Genomic DNA, 21,772 nt, shown 5'->3' on the forward strand with positions numbered 1-21,772 from the left:
GATGCGAGTCTGCTGTTTCATGTGCTTTTCCATGTGAACATACATTCCTATTATTTTCTAACAAAGACGGAACCTCAAAGGTTTACTTGGGAATAGAAATATGGTCATATTTTTTAGGGTCCGTATGTGAATTGTTGCAAGCTAAATTTCTTCCACTATCCTTGATCCTCATTTCCGCACCCTTCATTCAGGTCGACTCCCTATTGCAAAACTTGCCTTTTATATTTATATTAATTTGCTCTCGTCATTGGCAATCAATTAATAAAAGACTATTTGAAAGTAGAAACTAGTCAAAACATTTACTAAATTTTATCATCGGTACAAGGACATAATTCGTAAATATAAATCAATATGCAGACATCTTATACGTTCAGGTATTTCACATACAATCGTTTATGGTAATATTCTTTACAAAGCACACAAATGTCGGCATTCACCTCAAAAGCTAACCAAACCTTTAAACAGACTTATTCAGAAGGGATATAGATAGGATACTGTTGTCAGGTCATTAAAGATGGCATATTTTGGTTTTAATATTGATTCACTCATATGGTCTTTGCATCGGAAATAAACACTTTTATTCTAAAACCAGTTGTTGGCATGATACGGGTTATGTTCTTCTCATATATTTTATGATGGCATGATACTAAACCCCTAACGTTAGGGATTGTGTATGATTTTCATAGGATGAAGACATAATCTTTCAATCAGTTTATTTGAGGTCTGGAGCTGGCATGTCAGTAACTGCTAGTAGACCTTTGTTAATTTATGTATCATTGTCATTTGACTTAGTTTCTTTTGTTACCTATTCTGATATCGGACTCGGACTTCTTTTAAACTGACTTTTACTGTGCGTATTGCTGTGTGTTTGTTTTTTTCTACATTGGCTACAGGTACAGGGGGAGGGTTAAGATCTCACAAAACATGTTTAACCCCGCCGCCTTTTTGCGCCTGTCCCAAGTCAAGAGCCTCTGGCCTTTGTTCATGTTGTTAGTCTTCTATGATTTTTAATTTTATTTCATTTATATGTTTTGGAGTTTAAAACGACGTCCATTATCACTGAACTAGTACACATTTTTGTTTAGGGGCCAGGTGAAGCACGCCTCCGGATGCGGGATTTTCTCGCTGTGTTGAAAACCCATTGGTGGCCTTTGGCTGTTTTCTGCTCTTTGGTCGGGTTGTTGTCTCTTTGACATATTCCCCATTTCCATTCTCAATTTTATGTAACAAAGAACATGCCAAATCTGCCATTATGTTTATTTCACTAGTAACTTTTAAAGATTTACATGTAGACCTTTATATAATATATGCATCGAGAGAAATTTCCTAACTATCCTTATTGTTCTTAACCTGTCAGAGTTATTAGCATCTAAATAGTAAGCAAACAACAACTAGGCATCTTATCAAACATTGTTATAGGTAACGAACGACTTCACCCCCCCCCCCCCCCTTCCCCACTTTTCTTCCCCAAAAGGTGACTTGGGAATTGATATATGGACAGTCTTGGTCTTCCCCGACCTCAAGTAAAACGCTTGCAAAGTGGATGTGTGGGATATATAAATACACAGCCACGCTCTCCGCACGTTGAGAACCCTTGCAACAACTCTTTAAAGGGTCCGTAGGTGACTTCTTGCAATGATATATGTACAAGTACGCAGCCAGAATTGGTCAGAATTGGGACGTTTAAAACCGTTGCAGCAACTCTTTGAAGGATATTACAGGACCTACCTATTGTATTTATCTTTACGTTCTTAACATGCATAAACTATTTGCCACTGGACGATAAGTATCCAAAATTCAATCAATCGATCATTTAGAATTTGATTGTATAATAATTAATGGATTATTTTTATTAAACTACACTTCTTTTCAAATAATTGTAACTCAATATTGAGATTATAATGTTGTTAGGCATAGTTCACAGTGTATTGTTCTACATGTTCTTTGTCTATAGTTTTGCGTTTTATCATTGCAATATTTTTTTCTTTTTTACAACACAGATTTTTCTTATTGCTGGTTCATTATTAACAAAAAAAGGTTTATATTATATACAATCTCTTTTGTCAAATCAAACCAAAGTAACAAATGAAATCAAAGAAAAGTCATTTCAAAAACTGTCTGAACTGTTATACATTTTTTTTTTTTTAAATTCTTTACAAAATCATTGGAGCGAATTAATATAGTTCACCCAAATATTAGGTGATTTACACTCTCTGGTATAGTTGTGCAAATAGGTAATACGTTTTGTTGAGGATTGAACTCAGACCCATCCGTTTGTTAAGTGGGTGTGATAACCACTAGACAAATGTGTGAAATTAAGGTTAAATCGCAAACGTTACGCTTGGCATGAAGGATATGAATGAATCAGCAATGCAGATCAATCATGTCAATAGCTGACACAACCGATGTTTACGAAGCTATTGTCGGCAGACGCACGATTTTGTTTCCACACGGACCGTAATCGTTGACAAAGAAGCCATTCATAATTTGCAATCGATAACTATAATTTGTCACTGAACATAAGTGATCCGAAAGTTTGGAAAAATTGTTCACCGCCTCGATATGTTACATATTTATAATCTATTCAATTTGAAAATAAAGTGCCAAGCTCGTTGATCTAGTGGTATGATTCTCGATTCGGATGCAAGAGGTCGCGGACGAGCCATATGTTCTGAAATTGCAATAGGATCCGCTACTAAATACAAAGCTGGGGTGCCAATAATTTAAGGTTACAACTTGGTGAACTTTGGACGCACAAATATATTTGAACCAACGAAAAAAGGACCAGTACTGAGTTCATCAGCCGCGTCACTATTTGCTACAGTTATTTCAAATAAGTAACGACTTCTTGGTACCACTTCTAAAACATTACCTTCACCACATAAACCTTCAACTTCTTCTATAACGCTTTTTGGAACTACTTACGTGTTGTCATCAACGTCGACAACCAATGTCAGTTCTTTTAAAGATATCCTCCCCTCTCACCAGACATTGTGAAGGGAAAGTCTAAAGTCACTCAAAAATCAAAAATACAGCAGCAGGTACACTAAATTTCTTCTGGATTACACTCCGTGTTCAAAAAATGGAAGTCCAACCGGAAGTCCCTGATGTAATTCTTCAAGCCAGCAAAACAGATGTTTCCGCTGATGATTGATCTCAGGACCACCCGCGTGTTAAGCGGATGTTTATTTTTTTTTATCTTAATTCAATAAAACAATTACAGCAATTTACAAATCTCCAATAAAACAATTTGTTTATCACAATCATTTATTTAACCCTTTCCAACACACATAACCTCAGATTTGGTTTTATTACTGTAGAACCTGACGCTCTACTATAGAGATCAAAAACATCAAAAGTTTCATATATTGACATCTTATCGTTCACACATAATGTTGTATCATCGGCGTGTTGAAATATAAGCGCCCTTTCATTACTATAAGGTATGTATATGCCCCTAATATTACAATTACGCTTTATTTTATATGCTAATGGTTCTGTTGATAAAACATATGATAAGGCACTTATAGGACATCCTTGTCGAATACCATTGCTAATTTTAAAATATTTTGACAAATATCCATTACATTTAACAGAACTTTGAATATCAGTATAAAATATTTTAATCCAATTTATAAATCTATTTCAAACCAAAATTTCTCTAACCTTTATCAAATATTTATGACAAAGTTTGACGAAAGCCTTTTCCTGATCAAATTTAACAATGTATGCTTCCATATCTCATCTATTAAATCTATGATATCTCTGATAATTGCAATTGTATCTGCAATGTTTCTGCATGTTATACAACATGTTTGACTATTTGAAATGATTTTACAAAACACAATTTTAAATCGTTTTGACATAACACGAGCTAACATTTTACAATCGACTTGAAAGAGTGAAATTAGTCTATATAGTGTCGTAAACCCCTCTTGTCACCTTTATTCTTGACAATGAAAGATATGTGGATGTGATAACCACTACACCACGGAAACCTTGAATACCAATACGAGAATTTATGCTGATACCCCTAACGGAAATCAACGACACAGAATTACTGCTCAGGCATATCAACAACTGACACGATAGATTGTCAACGCTGCTTTTTTCGGCAGACACACGATATAACATACCAGTTTATGGGTTTTTTTTTGAAATGTCAAATTAATCTCACACGCATCGTAAATTTTTCAGTTATTCATTAAACACAGAAGCCGTACATAATCTGCAATCGATTGCCACAATTTGTCGATGAACATAAGTGATTCCAGAGATTGGAATACTTGTTCACCGTCTTGATGTGTAACATATTTTATAATCTATTTCATTTCAATTTGTAGTGTCAGGCTCGTTGGTCTAGTGGTATGATTCTCGCTTCGGGTGCGAGAGGTCCCGGGTTCGACTCCCGGACGAGCCCTATTTTTTGGCTTTGCAAAAGGATTCGCTACTAAAAAATTGATATTTAAAACTGGGGAGCCAATAATTTAAGACCACAATTTGGAGAACTATGGACGCACAAATAGATCAGCCATACACTTATTCAAAGAGTACGATAGAGCAATCTCGTTACCCATCTGGATATTGTCTTCTCATCCTTACCAACGACAGCCTGCAAAATGGGCTATAGTCATGATACATCGCAAAGAATTCATCCAAAAGGAAGGCACCCTACACAGTATATTCACCCAAATGGCGTTTTTCCTACCATGTATGTGTAATGGCTATAATGGTTAGTTGTTTTGCCCACGGTGGATTTCGCTTCTCTTCATTTGTACTGAAAATATGCGTAACGTCCTTCGGAGTCTCTACCCTTCTTCAATTATGACACTTTGTCGTTACCGTGGTGATTCCGTCTCATTCTTTGTCCAGGGATTCTTGAAAGCGGATCGATGTGAACATTTCAGTCGGTAAGTCAGATTTACGTTTCCTCCCACACAGACCACACAATGGCCAATATGGTTCTAGAACGTTTATTGATAGAAGTTATAAGACTGACATTTACTCGATGTCGTGGTATGCATTTCCGATTACGGAGAGGAGGGTTCAGCTTCTTTTTTTTCCTTTCTTGCTTTCTTTTTTATTTTTTTTTTAATATACTATATATTATGTTGTTGGAATTATCGTTTTCTTGATGAATTGCTAAATTTCATTCTTCCAATTTCCGTATCCCAAAGTTTGATTGGCGTCTAAATATTATGAACGCGTTTTCTTTTATCCTGGTTTTTATACATTTTCTACTTAATTTATAGTACGCCTCGGGCAATCAATCTGTTCGTGTCGTCATCATGTAAACATATATGTTCACAAGTCTTTGTTTCGTATACAGTGTATATCCTAAACATTGACGGAAGCAAATGCATCGATCTATTGCTCTTTTTTTCAGTCAGGCTATCTTGTTCGGTACAGCAGAATATACCTCGCATTCTTCATGCCAGAAAACATTTTGTTCAAATAGCGGTTTTGAAAGTAACATATGTTCGAAGATTACGTCCTTCGGTAATTGATTGCCATTTCCACTCCAAATTATCATAAGCTTCAACTAGTTTACGATTATGCTAAATCGCACCATGATAAGACAAAGAATTAAAATTTCAAGACCCCTTTTTAACTTTCGATTATTCATATACCATATTTGGATACTGACAACGTACAGGGCATCTTAGGCATCGAAGAGAACAGATGTAAAAATAGACATTTTCAGTACGATAGATGGGGGAATTTCCAAGAAATAGACGTTGATTTTCTAAAAATTGTTTGAAATTTCACAGTGATATCATACTTTAACTTTGTTTAAACCTGTTTATTTACTTTTTACTTTAATTATTTATCCCTTGTATTTTTTGTTAACTGTGTATTTGCATTCAGGTGTCACAGGTCAAATTTATTCGTTCATTGTGTGTTAATTTACGTTTTTTGATTGAGTTAAGCCTTCCAATTGATATTTTATAGTGTGTTTTTCTATGTTTTGATGTTATACTATTGTTTCAGAAAAGGGAGAAGGTTTGGTACCATTAAAACGTTTAATTCCGCTGCAAGTGTTTGCACCTGTCCTAAGTCAGGAATCTGATTACAGTAGTTGTCGTCTGTTTATGTAGTTATACGTGTTTCTCGTTTCTCGTTTTTATATAGATTAGACCGTTGGTTTTTCCGTTTGAATGGTTTTAGACTAGTAATTTTTTGGGGCCCTTTAAAGCTTGTTATTTGGTGTGAGCCAATGCTCCGTGTTAAAGGCCGTACCTTAACCTATAATTGTTTACTTTTATAAATTGTAACTTGGATGGATAGTTGTCTCATTGGCACTCATACCACATCTTCCTATATCTAGGTATGAGAGAGATACCGATATTATAATCAATATTTTAATTTCTCTTAAGACTGCTTATGAATTGCCACGTAATGAAACTGGTTGTCTACGTCTATGCTATAAGAAAGAATTTCATTGAAGGTTGTAACATGGCGTCGGTGGTGTAACGGTTAGCATGGTTGCCTTTCTAGCAGTCGATCCGGGTTTGATTTTCCGGTTGACCTTTGAAAGAGTAAACAGGTGTTTATATCGAGAGAGTCACCTATATGTGAATTTGTATATATTGATACAGAATGTGACAATATACCTTAATATCGTTTTATTTTTTTAACTTTTTTGTTGAAAAGGACTTTGTTTTGTCAGGTGACAAAACGTACCCTTTGGATGATAATTTTTCAAAGGAACAAACTGTTCGTGTGAATGTTGGCGATGCTCAATTGATTTCCCCAGAACCAGTGATAGATGAAATTGAGAAGAAATGTGGAGTAGGATCTGTTTTAGTGTATGTTCCAAAGAATGGTACCGGCTACGAAGTAGTAAGGCGGGAAAGGAGAAACGTTGGAGAAATATCAGGAGACAGTATGTCGATACAAGGTAAATCATGTAGTGTAAACGAACTGATTTCCGTATTTAGAATTGTTTCAATTTTTAATATGAGCATGTATGTAACAGATGAAGAAATAATTGATAAATTTGACAGAATGGGATTTGAAATAGTAACTGACATTAGGAAAAGGAAAATGAGCAGCAAATCGACTGTATATGATGGTACAAGGGTTTTTAAAGTAAAATTACCAGCTACACTTGCCTCCATACCATACTCTATGAAATTCACAGTGAGCGGAAAGGAAACAGCCTATTAAAGGGTTATTCATAATGACCAGGTCAAAGTTTGTTCTGGGTGTTATAGTGCTGAACATTTATATAGAGATTGTCCAGAATTTAAATGTTTTAAATGCGGTCAACAGGGACATGTAAGTAAAAACTGTTCAGAAAATAAATGTAAGAGTTGCCTACGGACAATTAATGATTGTAATTGTCTATACCCGCAGAAAAAAGAAAAACACCCTGGGGTAGAGTTTCTGACAATAAAAGAAAATATCAAGAAATTAACACCAGTTTTGAAGAAAACAATGCAGAATTAAAAGAAAATGAAAATGATCTGGTTAGTGTGAATACGTCAGACATTAGTCCCTCAGTCATTTGTTCGGAACAGGGAACCAGTGATCATGTGATAAAGTCAAAGTTGTGGCAGATATACAAACAAGTAGTAACATTGTGATGATGTGGAATCTAATGGTGAGGATGGGAATGGAGAAGACGCTGATGATAATGGAGGTAATGGTAATGGTAATGGAGACGTTGATGATGGTAATGGAGAAATTGGTGATGATAATAAAGGTGATGATATTGAAAATGGAGATGATGAGGATGAATTTACCGACGCTGATGATTCAATGGAGGATGATGTTACAGAAACCGTTGATATCGCGTCCGACAATGGTGAAAAGACAAAGATCGCGACCGAGATGACAGATAAAGACAGTGAGCAGATTTCAGATGGACATGTTTTAACTGTTAGCAATATTAGTAAATGTAATTTATTGTTAAGTACAAATGAACTAACAAATGAAAATGTTTCATGTGAAACTACTGTTAATGATGAAAAAAAAATATCATCCCCTCTCTGGAACAAACATGCAGCCAGGGAGGAGATGAAGGTGTTTGTGGTGAATTAGACGAAATAACTATGGACACTGACCCATTGACTGAAGAAAGTCAGTGGGCTAGTGTAGATGAAAAATGCAAAAATGTGTTTAAAAAAAAAGCAAGACGAAAAACATTGAAAGCTAAGGTTAATGTAAAGGCAGCTATGTTGGCACATCAGAAAAAAAATAGAAACAAATAAAAATGGATTGTAAATATTATATAATACTCAATATATTTTTTATAGAAATGGCTATGTTTAATGTTATAAGTCTTAATTGTAACGGACTTTGTGATAGTAATAAAAGGAATTGTATTTTTTCATTGTGCAATGACAGATTTTATGATATTATATGTTTACAAGAAACAATCTGGAATGATTTGTTTGTAGAAAGAATTAAAAGAGATAAAACTATTTGGGATGGAGATGTTTTTTATAGTAATAGTGGTCAAAAAATAGACAAGGTGTTGCTATTCTTGTTAGTAAGAAATTAAAAAAATATCTTTTAGAAGTGAAAAATGATAATGGAAAATTTATTCATATAAAAGGGACAATTAATGATAAATTAATTGACATTTATAATATATATGCACCAAATAATGTAAATGAAAGATATGAGTTTTTCTTAAAGTGTAAAAATAAAATTAGTTAAGGAAAATATGTATTAGTTGCTGGAGATTTGAATACTACTTTATCCAGTTTAGACAAGAGTGGGAAAACCCTACATTGTAATGATAAGGCTGTAAAATCCTTATGTAATTTTATGCACGAAAAAGATTTATATGATGTATTGAGAAATAGAAATATTAATACAAAAGTTTTTTTTCTAGAAAACAGGTTGTACAAGGGTTTTTAACCCAAAGCAGAATAGACTATTTTCTTGTTTCAATAGATTTAAAATCATATATTAAGAATACTAGTTTTAGGGATCATAGTATTGTCAGCATGAAAGTAGATTTTAGTAATGTAGAAAGAGGTTCAGGTGTGTGGATTTTTAATAATTCATTTTTACAAGATGAATTATTTACTGATAAAATAAAGAGAATATTTGCAGATGAAATTGGGTCAGATTTTTATATGTCAAATCCTTTAATTTGGTGGGATAATTTAAAATTTACGATTAAAAAATTAAGCCACATTTATGGCAAAGAAAAGCAAAAAGATTTAAACAGGGAATATTATAAATTGCAGAACAAAATTCAAGAATTATCAGTAAAATCTGCAAATGGTATTCAGATAAATAGTGAACAATTTTTAGAATTGAAAACACAATTAGAAGATATTGAAAAATACAAATGTAAAGGTGCAATTTTGAAATCTATGTCACGGTGGGCTCTAGAAAGTGATAGAAATACTGCATATTTTTTTGAAATTAGAAAAGTATCGACAGAATAAGAATGTGATAAGTGAAATAAAAGATTGTGATGGGAAAATTGTTACAGAGACAAATGATTTACTAGATGTTATACATGATTATTATAAACATTTGTTTTCTTGTGTTAGTATTAATATGCATTCAGTTGATGAATTATTGAAAAATGTTAATGTAAAAATTGATGATGAGAATGTTGAAATGTGTGATGATGAAATTAATATTGAGGAAATTGAAAAATCCTTAAAAGGTATGAAAAAAGGGAAAACACCTGGACCAGATGGTATAACTGCAGAATTTTATTTGTTTTTTTCTATAATGAATCAAAACATGTATTACTCTATATTTATCAAAGTATTGAGGAAAATGAGGAATCAATTAGATCTATGAGATATGGGAATATAAATATAATTTTAAAAAACAAAGGTGATCAATCAGATTTGAAAAACTTTAGGCCAATTAGCTTGTTGAATGTTGATTACAAAATACTTGCCAGAGTTATGGCAAATAGATTTAAATATGTACTTTCAAAAGTTATTTCACCAAATCAAAGCTGTTGTATCTTAGGAAAAGATATCTCTGATACAGTTGCTAGTGTGAGGGATATTATGAATTTAGTAGAAATGGATGATATAGAATGTTATTTATTAAAATAAGATCAAGAAAAAGCATTTAACAGAGCTGGACACGAGTATCTCTTTGCAGTTTTAGACAAAGTTGGATTTAATAATAAATTCAAAAACTGGATAAAAATATTTTACACAAACATTTTTAGTTCAGTTAAATGTAATGGATTTTTGACTCCATACTTTAGATTGAAAAACTCTGTCAAACAGGGGTGTCCTATTTCGGCTCTGTTATATGTTTTGTTAGCAGAACCATTGAGTATTGCTATTAAGAAAAATTGTGAGACAAGAGGTGTTGTAATACCAAATACAAATGTTGAAGAAAAAGTTTTTGTACATGCTGACGATACAACTTTTACCTTAGTAGACAAAAATTCAGTGAGTGAAACATTTCGAATATTAGAATAGTACGAAAAAGCATCGGGGGCAAAATTGAATACAGAAAAATCAAGAGGTTTTAGCACTAGGAAAAGGAAAAATTTGTTCAAATGATTTAAAATTTTGGAAAATAAAAGAATGTGATGAAGTGTTACAGTTATTAGGAATATGGGTTGGGAAAAATAAAATGCTTTGTGAAAATTGAATTGGGAAAGCAAAGTACAATCAATCACAAACATTCTGAATTTTTGGAAAATGAGGCATTTAACTCTTCATGGAAGAGTAAGCATTATTAGTGCCTTACTTATGAGTAAACTGTGGTATACCTTAATGGTTGTAAATATACCTGAAAAATATTGTATACTTATAAAAAATAATTGTTTAGAATTTTTATGGAATAATAAACCTCCTCTTGTAGCATTATTAATAAAGTAATTGACGGAGGATTGAATTTTCCTGATATTATGCAGAAAATGTATGCATTTAGATTAAAATATCTAAGTAGACTGTATGATGAAAATTACTGTGCTATATGGAAACAAACTTGTCTTTATTTCTTTTCTAAGTTTGAAAATATGAATCTTAGAATTGAACTTTTATTCTGTGATCTCCGAAATAGAAAAATAGATGTATTACCAGAATTTTATCAAAGTATGATTTTGTCATGGCAAAACATTTGTGAAAATGTAGATATTGAAGTTAATTCAGAAAATGTTTTTGATATTCCGCTTTTTCTTAATCCAAGTATTACAAATTGTAATATTATGTTATATCTTAAGACATTTATTGAAGCAGGTGTATGTAAAATCAAAGATACCGCATATGAATGTAAACCAGGTTTCTTGAAAGAAAGTTATATTCAAGAGATTGTATTAGAAAAATTTCCGGAAGTTTCGGAAATAAAATTCTACATGCAGCCCTATTTTTTGGCTTTGCAAAAGGATTCGCTACTAAAAAATTGATATCTAAAACTGGGGAGCCAATAATTTAAGACCACAATTTGGAGAACTATGGGCGCACAAATGGATCAACCCTACACTTATTCAAAGAGTACGATAGGGCAATCTCGTTACCCATCTGGATATTGTCTTCTCGTCCTCACCAACGACAGCCTGCAAAATGGACTATAGTCATAATACATCGCAAAGTATTCATCCAAAAGGGAGGCACGCTACACAGTATATTCACCCAAATGGCTATATTTCCTACCATGTATGTGTAATGGCTATACTGGTTTGTTCTTTTGCCCTCGGTGGATTTCGCTTCTCTTCATTTGCACTGAAAATATGCGTAACGTCTTTCGGAGTCTCTACCCTTCTTTAATTATGACACTTCGTCGTTACTGTGGTGATTCCATCTCATTCTTTGTCCAGGGAGTCTTGAAAGCGGATCGATGTGAACATTTCGGTCGGTAAGTCAGATTTACGTTTCCTCCCAGACAGACCACACAATGGCCAATATGGTTCTAGAAAGGTTATTGATAGAAGTAATAAGACTGACATTTACACGATGTTGTGGTATGCATTTCCGATTACGGAGAGGAGGGTTAAGTTTTTTGTTTTTTGTTTTTTTATTTTTTTATTTCCTTTCTTTCTTTCTTTAATTTCTTTTTTGTTTTTGTTTAATATACTATATATTGTGTTGTTGGAATTATCTTTTTCTTGATGAATTGCTAAATTTCATTCTTCCAATTCCCCTATCCCAGAGTTTGCTTGGCGTCTAAACATTATGAACGTGTTTTCTTTTATCCTGGTTTTTATACATTTTCTACTAAATTTATATTACGCCTCGGGCAGTCAAACTGTTCGTGTCGTCATTATGTAAACATATGTTCACCAGTCTTTGTTTCGTATACAGTGTATATCCTCAACATTGACGGAAGCAAATGCATCGATCTATTGCTCTTTTTTTTCTTTTTTTTTTTTTTCAAACACGCATTTCTTCATAACCAGAAAACATTTTGTTCAAATAGTGGTTTTGAAAGTAACATATGTTCGAAGATTACGCCCTTCGGTAATTGATTGCCATTTCCACTCCAAATTATCATAAGCTTCAACTAGTGTACGATTATGCTAAATCGCACCATCATGATAAGACAAAGAATTAAAATTTCAAGACCCCTTTTTAACTTTCGATTGTTCATATACCATATTTAATAGGATAATAACGTACAGGACATCTTCGGCATCGAAGACTGAGAACAGATACATATGTATGTATATGTAGCAGCGTGAAAATAGATATTTTCAGTACGATAGATGGGGGCATTTCAAAGAAATAGACGTTATGAGAGAGATACCGATAGTATTATCATTATTTTAATTTCTTTTAGGCTGCATATGAATTGCCACGTAATTAAACTGGTTGTCTACGTCTATGCTATAAGAGAGAATTTCATTCAAGATTGTAACATGGCGTCGGTGGTGTAACGGTTAGCATGGTTGCCTTCCAAGCAGTCGATCCGGGTTCGACTCCCGGCCGACGCACATAGTTTTTGTTAGGATTTGCTGGAATCAAATAGCCTGTTCCCTACTATACTAGTTAACGAACTTTCGGAAATGTAGTGTTTCTTTATTTGAGAGAGAAAAAAAATTAGATTGTTTTGGTATCTTTTGTCTAACTTGCATATATAATTTGCTATAAAACTTCAAATATATATTGATACGTGTTGAATTCGAATGCGATACATATGTAAGAAAATTGTAACAGGTGTATTTATGGCGTCGGTGGTGTAACGGTTAGCATGGTTGCCTTCCAAGCAGTCGATCCGGGTTCGACTCCCGGCCGACGCATGAATTTTTTATATTGCCTGCTATTTATTTTCTACGTCATTTTAGAAAACTCTCTGACCGTTTCGAGTCATGTCGTCTTAGTGCTTCCACACCTTTTTAAAAGATGCACCCCAGTGATATCCGATTTCGGACTACTAAGTATACCGTCATTTTACCTCATCCCTAATCAAGTTGATCAAAACCATTTGGACCAGCTCTGAACAAGTTTTGACACTAACAATAGAAATCTTGACACAAGTAAAACAGAAATCCAACTGTAATTACGTTGATGCCATTTCAAATTGTCCATTCTTCAAGCCAGCAAAAACAGATGTTTCCGCTGAGGATTGAACTCAGGACCTTCCGCGTGTTAAGCGGATGTGATAACCACTACACCACGGAAACCTTGGGTATCATGATGTGAATTTAAGCTTAAATCCTTAACGCTAGTCATGACGGAAATGAACGACACAGCTAGCATGCATTGCTGCTCAGGCATATCAACAGCTGACAGGATAGATGGTAAACTCAGCTTCTGTCGGCAGACACACGATATAACATACTGGATATGTTTGGGGGTTTTTTTTTTTTTCCTTTTGAAATGTCAAATTGATCCCACACGGAGCGTAAACATTTCAGTTATTCATTAAACACAGAAGCCGTACATAATCTGCAATCGATTCAGCTACAATCTGTCGATGAACATAAGTGATTCCAGAGATTGGAATACTTGTTCACCGTCTTGATGTGTAACATATTTTATAATCTATTTAATTTCAATTTGTAGTGTCAGGCTCGTTGGTCTAGTGGTATGATTCTCGCTTCGGGTGCGAGAGGTCCCGGGTTCGACTCCCGGACGAGCCCTATTTTTTGGCTTTGCAAAAGGATTCGCTACTAAAAAATTGATATCTAAAACTGGGGAGCCAATAATTTAAGACCACAATTTGGAGAACTATGGGCGCACAAATGGATCAACCCTACACTTATTCAAAGAGTACGATAGGGCAATCTCGTTACCCATCTGGATATTGTCTTCTCGTCCTCACCAACGACAGCCTGCAAAATGGACTATAGTCATAATACATCGCAAAGTATTCATCCAAAAGGGAGGCACGCTACACAGTATATTCACCCAAATGGCTATATTTCCTACCATGTATGTGTAATGGCTATACTGGTTTGTTCTTTTGCCCTCGGTGGATTTCGCTTCTCTTCATTTGCACTGAAAATATGCGTAACGTCTTTCGGAGTCTCTACCCTTCTTTAATTATGACACTTCGTCGTTACTGTGGTGATTCCATCTCATTCTTTGTCCAGGGAGTCTTGATAGCGGTTCGATGTGAACATTTCGGTCGGTAAGTCAGATTTACGTTTCCTCCCAGACAGACCACACAATGGCCAATATGGTTCTAGAAAGGTTATTGATAGAAGTAATAAGACTGACATTTACACGATGTTGTGGTATGCTTTTCCGATTACGGAGAGGAGGGTTAAGTTTTTTGTTTTTTGTTTTTTTATTTTTTTATTTCCTTTCTTTCTTTCTTTAATTTCTTTTTTGTTTTTGTTTAATATACTATATATTGTGTTGTTGGAATTATCTTTTTCTTGATGAATTGCTAAATTTCATTCTTCCAATTCCCCTATCCCAGAGTTTGCTTGGCGTCTAAACATTATGAACGTGTTTTCTTTTATCCTGGTTTTTATACATTTTCTACTAAATTTATATTACGCCTCGGGCAGTCAAACTGTTCGTGTCGTCATTATGTAAACATATGTTCACCAGTCTTTGTTTCGTATACAGTGTATATCCTCAACATTGACGGAAGCAAATGCATCGATCTATTGCTCTTTTTTTTCTTTTTTTTTTTTTCAAACACGCATTTCTTCATAACCAGAAAACATTTTGTTCAAATAGTGGTTTTGAAAGTAACATATGTTCGAAGATTACGCCCTTCGGTAATTGATTGCCATTTCCACTCCAAATTATCATAAGCTTCAACTAGTGTACGATTATGCTAAATCGCACCATCATGATAAGACAAAGAATTAAAATTTCAAGACCCCTTTTTAACTTTCGATTGTTCATATACCATATTTAATAGGATAATAACGTACAGGACATCTTCGGCATCGAAGACTGAGAACAGATACATATGTATGTATATGTAGCAGCGTGAAAATAGATATTTTCAGTACGATAGATGGGGGCATTTCAAAGAAATAGACGTTATGAGAGAGATACCGATAGTATTATCATTATTTTAATTTCTTTTAGGCTGCATATGAATTGCCACGTAATTAAACTGGTTGTCTACGTCTATGCTATAAGAGAGAATTTCATTCAAGATTGTAACATGGCGTCGGTGGTGTAACGGTTAGCATGGTTGCCTTCCAAGCAGTCGATCCGGGTTCGACTCCCGGCCGACGCACATAGTTTTTGTTAGGATTTGCTGGAATCAAATAGCCTGTTCCCTACTATACTAGTTAACGAACTTTCGGAAATGTAGTGTTTCTTTATTTGAGAGAGAAAAAAAATGAGATTGTTTTGGTATCTTTTGTCTAACTTGCATATATAATTTGCTATAAAACTTCAAATATATATTGATACGTGTTGAATTCGAATGCGATACATATGTAAGAAAATTGTAACAGGTGTATTTATGGCGTCGGTGGTGTAACGGTTAGCATGGTTGCCTTCCAAGCAGTCGATCCGGGTTCGACTCCCGGCCGACGCATGAATTTTTTATATTGCCTGCTATTTATTTTCTACGTCATTTTAGAAAACTCTCTGACCGTTTCGAGTCATGTCGTCTTAGTGCTTCCACACCTTTTTAAAAGATGCACCCCAGTGATATCCGATTTCGGACTACTAAGTATACCGTCATTTTACCTCATCCCTAATCAAGTTGATCAAAACCATTTGGACCAGCTCTGAACAAGTTTTGACACTAACAATAGAAATCTTGACACAAGTAAAACAGAAATCCAACTGTAATTACGTTGATGCCATTTCAAATTGTCCATTCTTCAAGCCAGCAAAAACAGATGTTTCCGCTGAGGATTGAACTCTGGACCTTCCGCGTGTTAAGCGGATGTGATAACCACTACACCACGGAAACCTTGGGTATCATGATGTGAATTTAAGCTTAAATCCTTAACGCTAGTCATGACGGAAATGAACGACACAGCTAGCATGCATTGCTGCTCAGGCATATCAACAGCTGACAGGATAGATGGTAAACTCAGCTTCTGTCGGCAGACACACGATATAACATACTGGATATGTTTGGGGGTTTTTTTTTTTTCCTTTTGAAATGTCAAATTGTTCCCACACGGAGCGTAAACATTTCAGTTATTCATTAAACACAGAAGCCGTACATAATCTGCAATCGATTCAGCTACAATCTGTCGATGAACATAAGTGATTCCAGAGATTGGAATACTTGTTCACCGTCTTGATGTGTAACATATTTTATAATCTATTTAATTTCAATTTGTAGTGTCAGGCTCGTTGGTCTAGTGGTATGATTCTCGCTTCGGGTGCGAGAGGTCCCGGGTTCGACTCCCGGACGAGCCCTATTTTTTGGCTTTGCAAAAGGATTCGCTACTAAAAAATTGATATCTAAAACTGGGGAGCCAATAATTTAAGACCACAATTTGGAGAACTATGGGCGCACAAATGGATCAACCCTACACTTATTCAAAGAGTACGATAGGGCAATCTCGTTACCCATCTGGATATTGTCTTCTCGTCCTCACCAACGACAGCCTGCAAAATGGACTATAGTCATAATACATCGCAAAGTATTCATCCAAAAGGGAGGCACGCTACACAGTATATTCACCCAAATGGCTATATTTCCTACCATGTATGTGTAATGGCTATACTGGTTTGTTCTTTTGCCCTCGGTGGATTTCGCTTCTCTTCATTTGCACTGAAAATATGCGTAACGTCTTTCGGAGTCTCTACCCTTCTTTAATTATGACACTTCGTCGTTACTGTGGTGATTCCATCTCATTCTTTGTCCAGGGAGTCTTGAAAGCGGATCGATGTGAACATTTCGGTCGGTAAGTCAGATTTACGTTTCCTCCCAGACAGACCACACAATGGCCAATATGGTTCTAGAAAGGTTATTGATAGAAGTAATAAGACTGACATTTACACGATGTTGTGGTATGCATTTCCGATTACAGAGAGGAGGGTTAAGTTTTTTGTTTTTTGTTTTTTTATTTTTTTATTTCCTTTCTTTCTTTCTTTAATTTCTTTTTTGTTTTTGTTTAATATACTATATATTGTGTTGTTGGAATTATCTTTTTCTTGATGAATTGCTAAATTTCATTCTTCCAATTCCCCTATCCCAGAGTTTGCTTGGCGTCTAAACATTATGAACGTGTTTTCTTTTATCCTGGTTTTTATACATTTTCTACTAAATTTATATTACGCCTCGGGCAGTCAAACTGTTCGTGTCGTCATTATGTAAACATATGTTCACCAGTCTTTGTTTCGTATACAGTGTATATCCTCAACATTGACGGAAGCAAATGCATCGATCTATTGCTCTTTTTTTTCTTTTTTTTTTTTTTCAAACACGCATTTCTTCATAACCAGAAAACATTTTGTTCAAATAGTGGTTTTGAAAGTAACATATGTTCGAAGATTACGCCCTTCGGTAATTGATTGCCATTTCCACTCCAAATTATCATAAGCTTCAACTAGTGTACGATTATGCTAAATCGCACCATCATGATAAGACAAAGAATTAAAATTTCAAGACCCCTTTTTAACTTTCGATTATTCATATACCAGATTTAATAGGATAATAACGTACAGGACATCTTCGGCATCGAAGACTGAGAACAGATACATATGTATGTATATGTAGCAGCGTGAAAATAGATATTTTCAGTACGATAGATGGGGGCATTTCAAAGAAATAGACGTTATGAGAGAGATACCGATAGTATTATCATTATTTTAATTTCTTTTAGGCTGCATATGAATTGCCACGTAATTAAACTGGTTGTCTTACGTCTATGCTATAAGAGAGAATTTCATTCAAGATTGTAACATGGCGTCGGTGGTGTAACGGTTAGCATGGTTGCCTTCCAAGCAGTCGATCCGGGTTCGACTCCCGGCCGACGCACATAGTTTTTGTTAGGATTTGCTGGAATCAAATAGCCTGTTCCCTACTATACTAGTTAACGAACTTTCGGAAATGTAGTGTTTCTTTATTTGAGAGAGAAAAAAAATTAGATTGTTTTGGTATCTTTTGTCTAACTTGCATATATAATTTGCTATAAAACTTCAAATATATATTGATACGTGTTGAATTCGAATGCGATACATATGTAAGAAAATTGTAACAGGTGTATTTATGGCGTCGGTGGTGTAACGGTTAGCATGGTTGCCTTCCAAGCAGTCGATCCGGGTTCGACTCCCGGCCGACGCATGAATTTTTTATATTGCCTGCTATTTATTTTCTACGTCATTTTAGAAAACTCTCTGACCGTTTCGAGTCATGTCGTCTTAGTGCTTCCACACCTTTTTAAAAGATGCACCCCAGTGATATCCGATTTCGGACTACTAAGTATACCGTCATTTTACCTCATCCCTAATCAAGTTGATCAAAACCATTTGGACCAGCTCTGAACAAGTTTTGACACTAACAATAGAAATCTTGACACAAGTAAAACAGAAATCCAACTGTAATTACGTTGATGCCATTTCAAATTGTCCATTCTTCAAGCCAGCAAAAACAGATGTTTCCGCTGAGGATTGAACTCAGGACCTTCCGCGTGTTAAGCGGATGTGATAACCACTACACCACGGAAACCTTGGGTATCATGATGTGAATTTAAGCTTAAATCCTTAACGCTAGTCATGACGGAAATGAACGACACAGCCAGCATGCATTGCTGCTCAGGCATATCAACAGCTGACAGGATAGATGGTAAACTCAGCTTCTGTCGGCAGACACACGATATAACATACTGGATATGTTTGGGGGTTTTTTTTTTTTTCCTTTTGAAATGTCAAATTGATCCCACACGGAGCGTAAACATTTCAGTTATTCATTAAACACAGAAGCCGTACATAATCTGCAATCGATTCAGCTACAATCTGTCGATGAACATAAGTGATTCCAGAGATTGGAATACTTGTTCACCGTCTTGATGTGTAACATATTTTATAATCTATTTAATTTCAATTTGTAGTGTCAGGCTCGTTGGTCTAGTGGTATGATTCTCGCTTCGGGTGCGAGAGGTCCCGGGTTCGACTCCCGGACGAGCCCTATTTTTTGGCTTTGCAAAAGGATTCGCTACTAAAAAATTGATATCTAAAACTGGGGAGCCAATAATTTAAGACCACAATTTGGAGAACTATGGGCGCACAAATGGATCAACCCTACACTTATTCAAAGAGTACGATAGGGCAATCTCGTTACCCATCTGGATATTGTCTTCTCGTCCTCACCAACGACAGCCTGCAAAATGGACTATAGTCATAATACATCGCAAAGTATTCATCCAAAAGGGAGGCACGCTACACAGTATATTCACCCAAATGGCTATATTTCCTACCATGTATGTGTAATGGCTATACTGGTTTGTTCTTTTGCCCTCGGTGGATTTCGCTTCTCTTCATTTGCACTGAAAATATGCGTAACGTCTTTCGGAGTCTCTACCCTTCTTTAATTATGACACTTCGTCGTTACTGTGGTGATTCCATCTCATTCTTTGTCCAGGGAGTCTTGAAAGCGGATCGATGTGAACATTTCGGTCGGTAAGTCAGATTTACGTTTCCTCCCAGACAGACCACACAATGGCCAATATGGTTCTAGAAAGGTTATTGATAGAAGTAATAAGACTGACATTTACACGATGTTGTGGTATGCATTTCCGATTACGGAGAGGAGGGTTAAGTTTTTTGTTTTTTGTTTTTTTATTTTTTTATTTCCTTTCTTTCTTTCTTTAATTTCTTTTTTGTTTTTGTTTAATATACTATATATTGTGTTGTTGGAATTATCTTTTTCTTGATGAATTGCTAAATTTCATTCTTCCAATTCCCCTATCCCAGAGTTTGCTTGGCGTCTAAACATTATGAACGTGTTTTCTTTTATCCTGGTTTTTATACATTTTCTACTAAATTTATATTACGCCTCGGGCAGTCAAACTGTTCGTGTCGTCATTATGTAAACATATGTTCACCAGTCTTTGTTTCGTATACAGTGTATATCCTCAACATTGACGGAAGCAAATGCATCGATCTATTGCTCTTTTTTTTCTTTTTTTTTTTTTTCAAACACGCATTTCTTCATAACCAGAAAACATTTTGTTCAAATAGTGGTTTTGAAAGTAACATATGTTCGAAGATTACGCCCTTCGGTAATTGATTGCCATTTCCACTCCAAATTATCATAAGCTTCAACTAGTGTACGATTATGCTAAATCGCACCATCATGATAAGACAAAGAATTAAAATTTCAAGACCCCTTTTTAACTTTCGATTGTTCATATACCATATTTAATAGGATAATAACGTACAGGACATCTTCGGCATCGAAGACTGAGAACAGATACATATGTATGTATATGTAGCAGCGTGAAAATAGATATTTTCAGTACGATAGATGGGGGCATTTCAAAGAAATAGACGTTATGAGAGAGATACCGATAGTATTATCATTATTTTAATTTCTTTTAGGCTGCATATGAATTGCCACGTAATTAAACTGGTTGTCTTACGTCTATGCTATAAGAGAGAATTTCATTCAAGATTGTAACATGGCGTCGGTGGTGTAACGGTTAGCATGGTTGCCTTCCAAGCAGTCGATCCGGGTTCGACTCCCGGCCGACGCACATAGTTTTTGTTAGGATTTGCTGGAATCAAATAGCCTGTTCCCTACTATACTAGTTAACGAACTTTCGGAAATGTAGTGTTTCTTTATTTGAGAGAGAAAAAAAATGAGATTGTTTTGGTATCTTTTGTCTAACTTGCATATATAATTTGCTATAAAACTTCAAATATATATTGATACGTGTTGAATTCGAATGCGATACATATGTAAGAAAATTGTAACAGGTGAATTTATGGCGTCGGTGGTGTAACGGTTAGCATGGTTGCCTTCCAAGCAGTCGATCCGGGTTCGACTCCCGGCCGACGCATGAATTTTTTATATTGCCTGCTATTTATTTTCTACGTCATTTTAGAAAACTCTCTGACCGTTTCGAGTCATGTCGTCTTAGTGCTTCCACACCTTTTTAAAAGATGCACCCCAGTGATATCCGATTTCGGACTACTAAGTATACCGTCATTTTACCTCATCCCTAATCAAGTTGATCAAAACCATTTAGACCAGCTCTGAACAAGTTTTGACACTAACAATAGAAATCTTGACACAAGTAAAACAGAAATCCAACTGTAATTACGTTGATGCCATTTCAAATTGTCCATTCTTCAAGCCAGCAAAAACAGATGTTTCCGCTGAGGATTGAATTCAGGACCTTCCGCGTGTTAAGCGGATGTGATAACCACTACACCACGGAAACCTTGGGTATCATGATGTGAATTTAAGCTTAAATCCTTAACGCTAGTCATGACGGAAATGA

The 21,772-nt window shown here is 35.1% G+C and overlaps 16 non-coding genes across 16 annotated transcripts; 12 read left to right on the forward strand and 4 right to left on the reverse strand.

Annotated features, from left to right (window-relative positions):
• Positions 1-4,348: 4,348 nt before the first annotated feature.
• Positions 4,349-4,420, forward strand: Trnap-cgg (transfer RNA proline (anticodon CGG)). The gene has a single exon. It is a non-coding gene; the product is annotated as a tRNA-Pro (tRNA).
• An 8,385-nt stretch (positions 4,421-12,805) lies between these two features.
• Positions 12,806-12,877, forward strand: Trnag-ucc (transfer RNA glycine (anticodon UCC)). Its single transcript has one exon. It is a non-coding gene; the product is annotated as a tRNA-Gly (tRNA).
• A 234-nt stretch (positions 12,878-13,111) lies between these two features.
• Positions 13,112-13,183, forward strand: Trnag-ucc (transfer RNA glycine (anticodon UCC)). Its single transcript has one exon. It is a non-coding gene; the product is annotated as a tRNA-Gly (tRNA).
• A 311-nt stretch (positions 13,184-13,494) lies between these two features.
• On the reverse strand, positions 13,495-13,567 carry Trnav-aac (transfer RNA valine (anticodon AAC)). Its single transcript has one exon. It is a non-coding gene; the product is annotated as a tRNA-Val (tRNA).
• A 387-nt stretch (positions 13,568-13,954) lies between these two features.
• Positions 13,955-14,026, forward strand: Trnap-cgg (transfer RNA proline (anticodon CGG)). Its single transcript has one exon. It is a non-coding gene; the product is annotated as a tRNA-Pro (tRNA).
• Positions 14,027-15,519: 1,493 nt separating this feature from the next.
• Positions 15,520-15,591, forward strand: Trnag-ucc (transfer RNA glycine (anticodon UCC)). The gene has a single exon. It is a non-coding gene; the product is annotated as a tRNA-Gly (tRNA).
• A 234-nt stretch (positions 15,592-15,825) lies between these two features.
• Positions 15,826-15,897, forward strand: Trnag-ucc (transfer RNA glycine (anticodon UCC)). Its single transcript has one exon. It is a non-coding gene; the product is annotated as a tRNA-Gly (tRNA).
• Positions 15,898-16,208: 311 nt separating this feature from the next.
• On the reverse strand, positions 16,209-16,281 carry Trnav-aac (transfer RNA valine (anticodon AAC)). Its single transcript has one exon. It is a non-coding gene; the product is annotated as a tRNA-Val (tRNA).
• A 386-nt stretch (positions 16,282-16,667) lies between these two features.
• Positions 16,668-16,739, forward strand: Trnap-cgg (transfer RNA proline (anticodon CGG)). Its single transcript has one exon. It is a non-coding gene; the product is annotated as a tRNA-Pro (tRNA).
• Positions 16,740-18,234: 1,495 nt separating this feature from the next.
• Trnag-ucc (transfer RNA glycine (anticodon UCC)) lies at positions 18,235-18,306 on the forward strand. The gene has a single exon. It is a non-coding gene; the product is annotated as a tRNA-Gly (tRNA).
• Positions 18,307-18,540: 234 nt separating this feature from the next.
• Positions 18,541-18,612, forward strand: Trnag-ucc (transfer RNA glycine (anticodon UCC)). Its single transcript has one exon. It is a non-coding gene; the product is annotated as a tRNA-Gly (tRNA).
• A 311-nt stretch (positions 18,613-18,923) lies between these two features.
• On the reverse strand, positions 18,924-18,996 carry Trnav-aac (transfer RNA valine (anticodon AAC)). Its single transcript has one exon. It is a non-coding gene; the product is annotated as a tRNA-Val (tRNA).
• Positions 18,997-19,383: 387 nt separating this feature from the next.
• Trnap-cgg (transfer RNA proline (anticodon CGG)) lies at positions 19,384-19,455 on the forward strand. Its single transcript has one exon. It is a non-coding gene; the product is annotated as a tRNA-Pro (tRNA).
• Positions 19,456-20,950: 1,495 nt separating this feature from the next.
• Positions 20,951-21,022, forward strand: Trnag-ucc (transfer RNA glycine (anticodon UCC)). Its single transcript has one exon. It is a non-coding gene; the product is annotated as a tRNA-Gly (tRNA).
• A 234-nt stretch (positions 21,023-21,256) lies between these two features.
• On the forward strand, positions 21,257-21,328 carry Trnag-ucc (transfer RNA glycine (anticodon UCC)). The gene has a single exon. It is a non-coding gene; the product is annotated as a tRNA-Gly (tRNA).
• A 311-nt stretch (positions 21,329-21,639) lies between these two features.
• Trnav-aac (transfer RNA valine (anticodon AAC)) lies at positions 21,640-21,712 on the reverse strand. Its single transcript has one exon. It is a non-coding gene; the product is annotated as a tRNA-Val (tRNA).
• Positions 21,713-21,772: the final 60 nt, after the last annotated feature.

Source organism: Mytilus californianus, unplaced genomic scaffold, assembly GCF_021869535.1.
Source record: "Mytilus californianus isolate M0D057914Y unplaced genomic scaffold, xbMytCali1.0.p SCAF_8, whole genome shotgun sequence".
Classification (NCBI taxonomy): Eukaryota; Metazoa; Mollusca; class Bivalvia; order Mytilida; family Mytilidae; genus Mytilus; species Mytilus californianus.